This window comes from Dendrobates tinctorius, unplaced genomic scaffold, assembly GCF_039654945.1.
Source record: "Dendrobates tinctorius isolate UK_male_01 unplaced genomic scaffold, ASM3965494v1 ptg000293l, whole genome shotgun sequence".
Classification (NCBI taxonomy): Eukaryota; Metazoa; Chordata; class Amphibia; order Anura; family Dendrobatidae; genus Dendrobates; species Dendrobates tinctorius.
Genome location: NW_027361960.1, coordinates 1379836 through 1385835, shown reverse-complemented (window position 1 = coordinate 1385835; position 6000 = coordinate 1379836).

Here is a 6000-nt window from a genome sequence, read left to right as displayed (position 1 = left end):
ATAATGAATGTTTTGAATTTTCTCCAAAAGTAAAGTAGTTGCAAACTCATCCTTTTAGAAACTTGTTTGGGCTGTTGAGAGGAGTAAAAAACCATCAAAAATTTCAATCCTGCATGATTCTACCAAGAAATGTGATTCTTCATTCAAAACCTGATTTTTGCTATTGGGTTCTATTGAATAATGAATGTTTTGAATTTTCTCCAAAAGTAAAGTAGTTGCAAACTCATCCTTTTAGAGACTTGTTTGGGCTCATGAGAGGAGTAGAAAAACATCAAAAATTTCAGTCTTGCACGATTCTACCAAGAAATGTATGTTCATTCAAACCGCTGGTTTTTGATATTTTGGGCCCTATTGAATAATGAATGTTTTGAATTTTCTCCAAAAGTAAAGTAGTTGCACACTCATTCTTTTAGAAACTTGTTTGGGCTGTTGAGAGGAGTAAAAAACCATCAAAAATTTCAATCCTGCATGATTGTACCAAGAAATGTGATTCTTCATTCAAAACGCTGGTTTTTGCTATTGGTCTCTAAGGAATAATGAATGTTTTGAATTTTCTCCAAAAGTAAAGTAGTTGCAAACTCATCCTTTTAGAGTCTTGTTTGGGCTCATGAGAGTAGTAGAAAAACATCAAAAATTTCAGTCCTGCACGATTCTACCAAGAAATGTGTGTTCATTCAAACCGCTGGTTTTTGATATTTTGGGCCCTATTGAATAATGAATGTTTTGAATTTTCTCCAAAAGTAAAGTAGTTGCAAACTCATGCTTTTAGAGACTTGTTTGGGCTCATGAGAGGAGTAGAAAAACATCAAAAATTTCAGTCCTGCATTATTCTACCAAGAAATGTGTGTTCATTGAAACCGCTGGTTTTTGATAGTTTGGGCCCTATTGAATAATGAATGTTTTGAATTTTCTCCAAAAGTAAAGTAGTTGCAAACTCATCCTTTTAGAGACTTGTTTGGGCTCATGAGAGGAGTAGAAAAACATCAAAAATTTCAGTCCTGCACGATTCTACCAAGAAATGTGTGTTCATTCAAACCGCTGGTTTTTGATATTTTGGGCCCTATTGAATAATGAATGTTTTGAATTTTCTCCAAAAGTAAAGTAGTTGCAAACTCATCTTTTTAGAAACTTGTTTGGGCTGTTGAAAGGAGTAAAAAACCATCAAAAATTTCAATCCTGCATGATTCTACCAAGAAATGTGATTCTTCATTCGAAACCTGATTTTTGCTATTGGGCTCTATTGAATAATGAATGTTTTGAATTTTCTCCAAAAGTAAAGTAGTTGCAAACTCATGCTTTTAGAGACTTGTTTGGGCTCATGAGAGGAGTAGAAAAACATCAAAAATTTCAGTCCTGCATGATTCTACCAAGAAATGTGTGTTCATTCAAACCGCTGGTTTTTTATATTTTGGGCCCTATTGAATAATGAATGTTTTGAATTTTCTCCAAAAGTAAAGTAGTTGCAAACTCATCCTTTTAGAAACTTGTTTGGGCTGTTGAGAGGAGTAAAAAACCATCAAAAATTTCAATCCTGCATGATTCTACCAAGAAATGTGATTCTTCATTCAAAACGCTGGTTTTTGCTATTGGGCTCTATTGAATAATGAATGTTTTGAATTTTCTCCAAAAGTAAAGTAGTTGCAAACTCATCCTTTTAGAGACTTGTTTGGGCTCATGAGAGGAGTAGAAAAACATCAAAAATTTCAGTCCTGCATGATTCTACCAAGAAATGTGTGTTCATTCAAACCGCTGATTTTTTATATTTTGTTCCCTATTGAATAATGAATGTTTTGAATTTTCTCCAAAAGTAAAGTAGTTGCAAACTCATCCTTTTAGAAACTTGTTTGGGCTGTTGAGAGGAGTAAAAAACCATCAAAAATTTCAATCCTGCATGATTCTACCAAGAAATGTGATTCTTCATTCAAAACCTGATTTTTGCTATTGGGCTCTATTGAATAATGAATGTTTTGAATTTTCTCCAAAAGTAAAGTAGTTGCAAACTCATGCTTTTAGAGACTTGTTTGGGCTCATGAGAGGAGTAGAAAAACATCAAAAATTTCAGTCCTGCATGATTCTACCAAGAAATGTGTGTTCATTCAAACCGCTGGTTTTTTATATTTTGGGCCCTATTGAATAATGAATGTTTTGAATTTTCTCCAAAAGTAAAGTAGTTGCAAACTCATCCTTTTAGAAACTTGTTTGGGCTGTTGAGAGGAGTATAAAACCATCAAAAATTTCAATCCTGCATGATTCTACCAAGAAATGTGATTCTTCATTCAAAACGCTGGTTTTTGCTATTGGGCTCTATTGAATAATGAATGTTTTGAATTTTCTCCAAAAGTAAAGTAGTTGCAAACTCATGCTTTTAGAGACTTGTTTGGGCTCATGAGAGGAGTAGAAAAACATCAAAAATTTCAGTCCTGCATGATTCTACCAAGAAATGTGTGTTCATTCAAACCGCTGATTTTTGATATTTTGGGCCCTATTGAATAATGAATGTTTTGAATTTTCTCCAAAAGTAAAGTAGTTGCAAACTCATCCTTTTAGAAACTTGTTTGGGCTGTTGAGAGGAGTAAAAAACCATCAAAAATTTCAATCCTGCATGATTCTACCAAGAAATGTGATTCTTCATTCAAAACCTGATTTTTGCTATTGGGTTCTATTGAATAATGAATGTTTTGAATTTTCTCCAAAAGTAAAGTAGTTGCAAACTCATCCTTTTAGAGACTTGTTTGGGCTCATGAGAGGAGTAGAAAAACATCAAAAATTTCAGTCTTGCACGATTCTACCAAGAAATGTATGTTCATTCAAACCGCTGGTTTTTGATATTTTGGGCCCTATTGAATAATGAATGTTTTGAATTTTCTCCAAAAGTAAAGTAGTTGCACACTCATTCTTTTAGAAACTTGTTTGGGCTGTTGAGAGGAGTAAAAAACCATCAAAAATTTCAATCCTGCATGATTGTACCAAGAAATGTGATTCTTCATTCAAAACGCTGGTTTTTGCTATTGGTCTCTAAGGAATAATGAATGTTTTGAATTTTCTCCAAAAGTAAAGTAGTTGCAAACTCATCCTTTTAGAGTCTTGTTTGGGCTCATGAGAGTAGTAGAAAAACATCAAAAATTTCAGTCCTGCACGATTCTACCAAGAAATGTGTGTTCATTCAAACCGCTGGTTTTTGATATTTTGGGCCCTATTGAATAATGAATGTTTTGAATTTTCTCCAAAAGTAAAGTAGTTGCAAACTCATGCTTTTAGAGACTTGTTTGGGCTCATGAGAGGAGTAGAAAAACATCAAAAATTTCAGTCCTGCATTATTCTACCAAGAAATGTGTGTTCATTGAAACCGCTGGTTTTTGATAGTTTGGGCCCTATTGAATAATGAATGTTTTGAATTTTCTCCAAAAGTAAAGTAGTTGCAAACTCATCCTTTTAGAGACTTGTTTGGGCTCATGAGAGGAGTAGAAAAACATCAAAAATTTCAGTCCTGCACGATTCTACCAAGAAATGTGTGTTCATTCAAACCGCTGGTTTTTGATATTTTGGGCCCTATTGAATAATGAATGTTTTGAATTTTCTCCAAAAGTAAAGTAGTTGCAAACTCATCTTTTTAGAAACTTGTTTGGGCTGTTGAAAGGAGTAAAAAACCATCAAAAATTTCAATCCTGCATGATTCTACCAAGAAATGTGATTCTTCATTCGAAACCTGATTTTTGCTATTGGGCTCTATTGAATAATGAATGTTTTGAATTTTCTCCAAAAGTAAAGTAGTTGCAAACTCATGCTTTTAGAGACTTGTTTGGGCTCATGAGAGGAGTAGAAAAACATCAAAAATTTCAGTCCTGCATGATTCTACCAAGAAATGTGTGTTCATTCAAACCGCTGGTTTTTTATATTTTGGGCCCTATTGAATAATGAATGTTTTGAATTTTCTCCAAAAGTAAAGTAGTTGCAAACTCATCCTTTTAGAAACTTGTTTGGGCTGTTGAGAGGAGTAAAAAACCATCAAAAATTTCAATCCTGCATGATTCTACCAAGAAATGTGATTCTTCATTCAAAACGCTGGTTTTTGCTATTGGGCTCTATTGAATAATGAATGTTTTGAATTTTCTCCAAAAGTAAAGTAGTTGCAAACTCATCCTTTTAGAGACTTGTTTGGGCTCATGAGAGGAGTAGAAAAACATCAAAAATTTCAGTCCTGCATGATCCTACCAAGAAATGTGTGTTCATTCAAACCGCTGATTTTTTATATTTTGTTCCCTATTGAATAATGAATGTTTTGAATTTTCTCCAAAAGTAAAGTAGTTGCAAACTCATCCTTTTAGAAACTTGTTTGGGCTGTTGAGAGGAGTAAAAAACCATCAAAAATTTCAATCCTGCATGATTCTACCAAGAAATGTGATTCTTCATTCAAAACCTGATTTTTGCTATTGGGCTCTATTGAATAATGAATGTTTTGAATTTTCTCCAAAAGTAAAGTAGTTGCAAACTCATGCTTTTAGAGACTTGTTTGGGCTCATGAGAGGAGTAGAAAAACATCAAAAATTTCAGTCCTGCATGATTCTACCAAGAAATGTGTGTTCATTCAAACCGCTGGTTTTTTATATTTTGGGCCCTATTGAATAATGAATGTTTTGAATTTTCTCCAAAAGTAAAGTAGTTGCAAACTCATCCTTTTAGAAACTTGTTTGGGCTGTTGAGAGGAGTATAAAACCATCAAAAATTTCAATCCTGCATGATTCTACCAAGAAATGTGATTCTTCATTCAAAACGCTGGTTTTTGCTATTGGGCTCTATTGAATAATGAATGTTTTGAATTTTCTCCAAAAGTAAAGTAGTTGCAAACTCATGCTTTTAGAGACTTGTTTGGGCTCATGAGAGGAGTAGAAAAACATCAAAAATTTCAGTCCTGCATGATTCTACCAAGAAATGTGTGTTCATTCAAACCGCTGATTTTTGATATTTTGGGCCCTATTGAATAATGAATGTTTTGAATTTTCTCCAAAAGTAAAGTAGTTGCAAACTCATCCTTTTAGAAACTTGTTTGGGCTGTTGAGAGGAGTAAAAAACCATCAAAAATTTCAATCCTGCATGATTCTACCAAGAAATGTGATTCTTCATTCAAAACCTGATTTTTGCTATTGGGTTCTATTGAATAATGAATGTTTTGAATTTTCTCCAAAAGTAAAGTAGTTGCAAACTCATCCTTTTAGAGACTTGTTTGGGCTCATGAGAGGAGTAGAAAAACATCAAAAATTTCAGTCTTGCACGATTCTACCAAGAAATGTATGTTCATTCAAACCGCTGGTTTTTGATATTTTGGGCCCTATTGAATAATGAATGTTTTGAATTTTCTCCAAAAGTAAAGTAGTTGCACACTCATTCTTTTAGAAACTTGTTTGGGCTGTTGAGAGGAGTAAAAAACCATCAAAAATTTCAATCCTGCATGATTGTACCAAGAAATGTGATTCTTCATTCAAAACGCTGGTTTTTGCTATTGGTCTCTAAGGAATAATGAATGTTTTGAATTTTCTCCAAAAGTAAAGTAGTTGCAAACTCATCCTTTTAGAGTCTTGTTTGGGCTCATGAGAGTAGTAGAAAAACATCAAAAATTTCAGTCCTGCACGATTCTACCAAGAAATGTGTGTTCATTCAAACCGCTGGTTTTTGATATTTTGGGCCCTATTGAATAATGAATGTTTTGAATTTTCTCCAAAAGTAAAGTAGTTGCAAACTCATGCTTTTAGAGACTTGTTTGGGCTCATGAGAGGAGTAGAAAAACATCAAAAATTTCAGTCCTGCATTATTCTACCAAGAAATGTGTGTTCATTGAAACCGCTGGTTTTTGATAGTTTGGGCCCTATTGAATAATGAATGTTTTGAATTTTCTCCAAAAGTAAAGTAGTTGCAAACTCATCCTTTTAGAGACTTGTTTGGGCTCATGAGAGGAGTAGAAAAACATCAAAAATTTCAGTCCTGCACGATTCTACCAAGAAATGT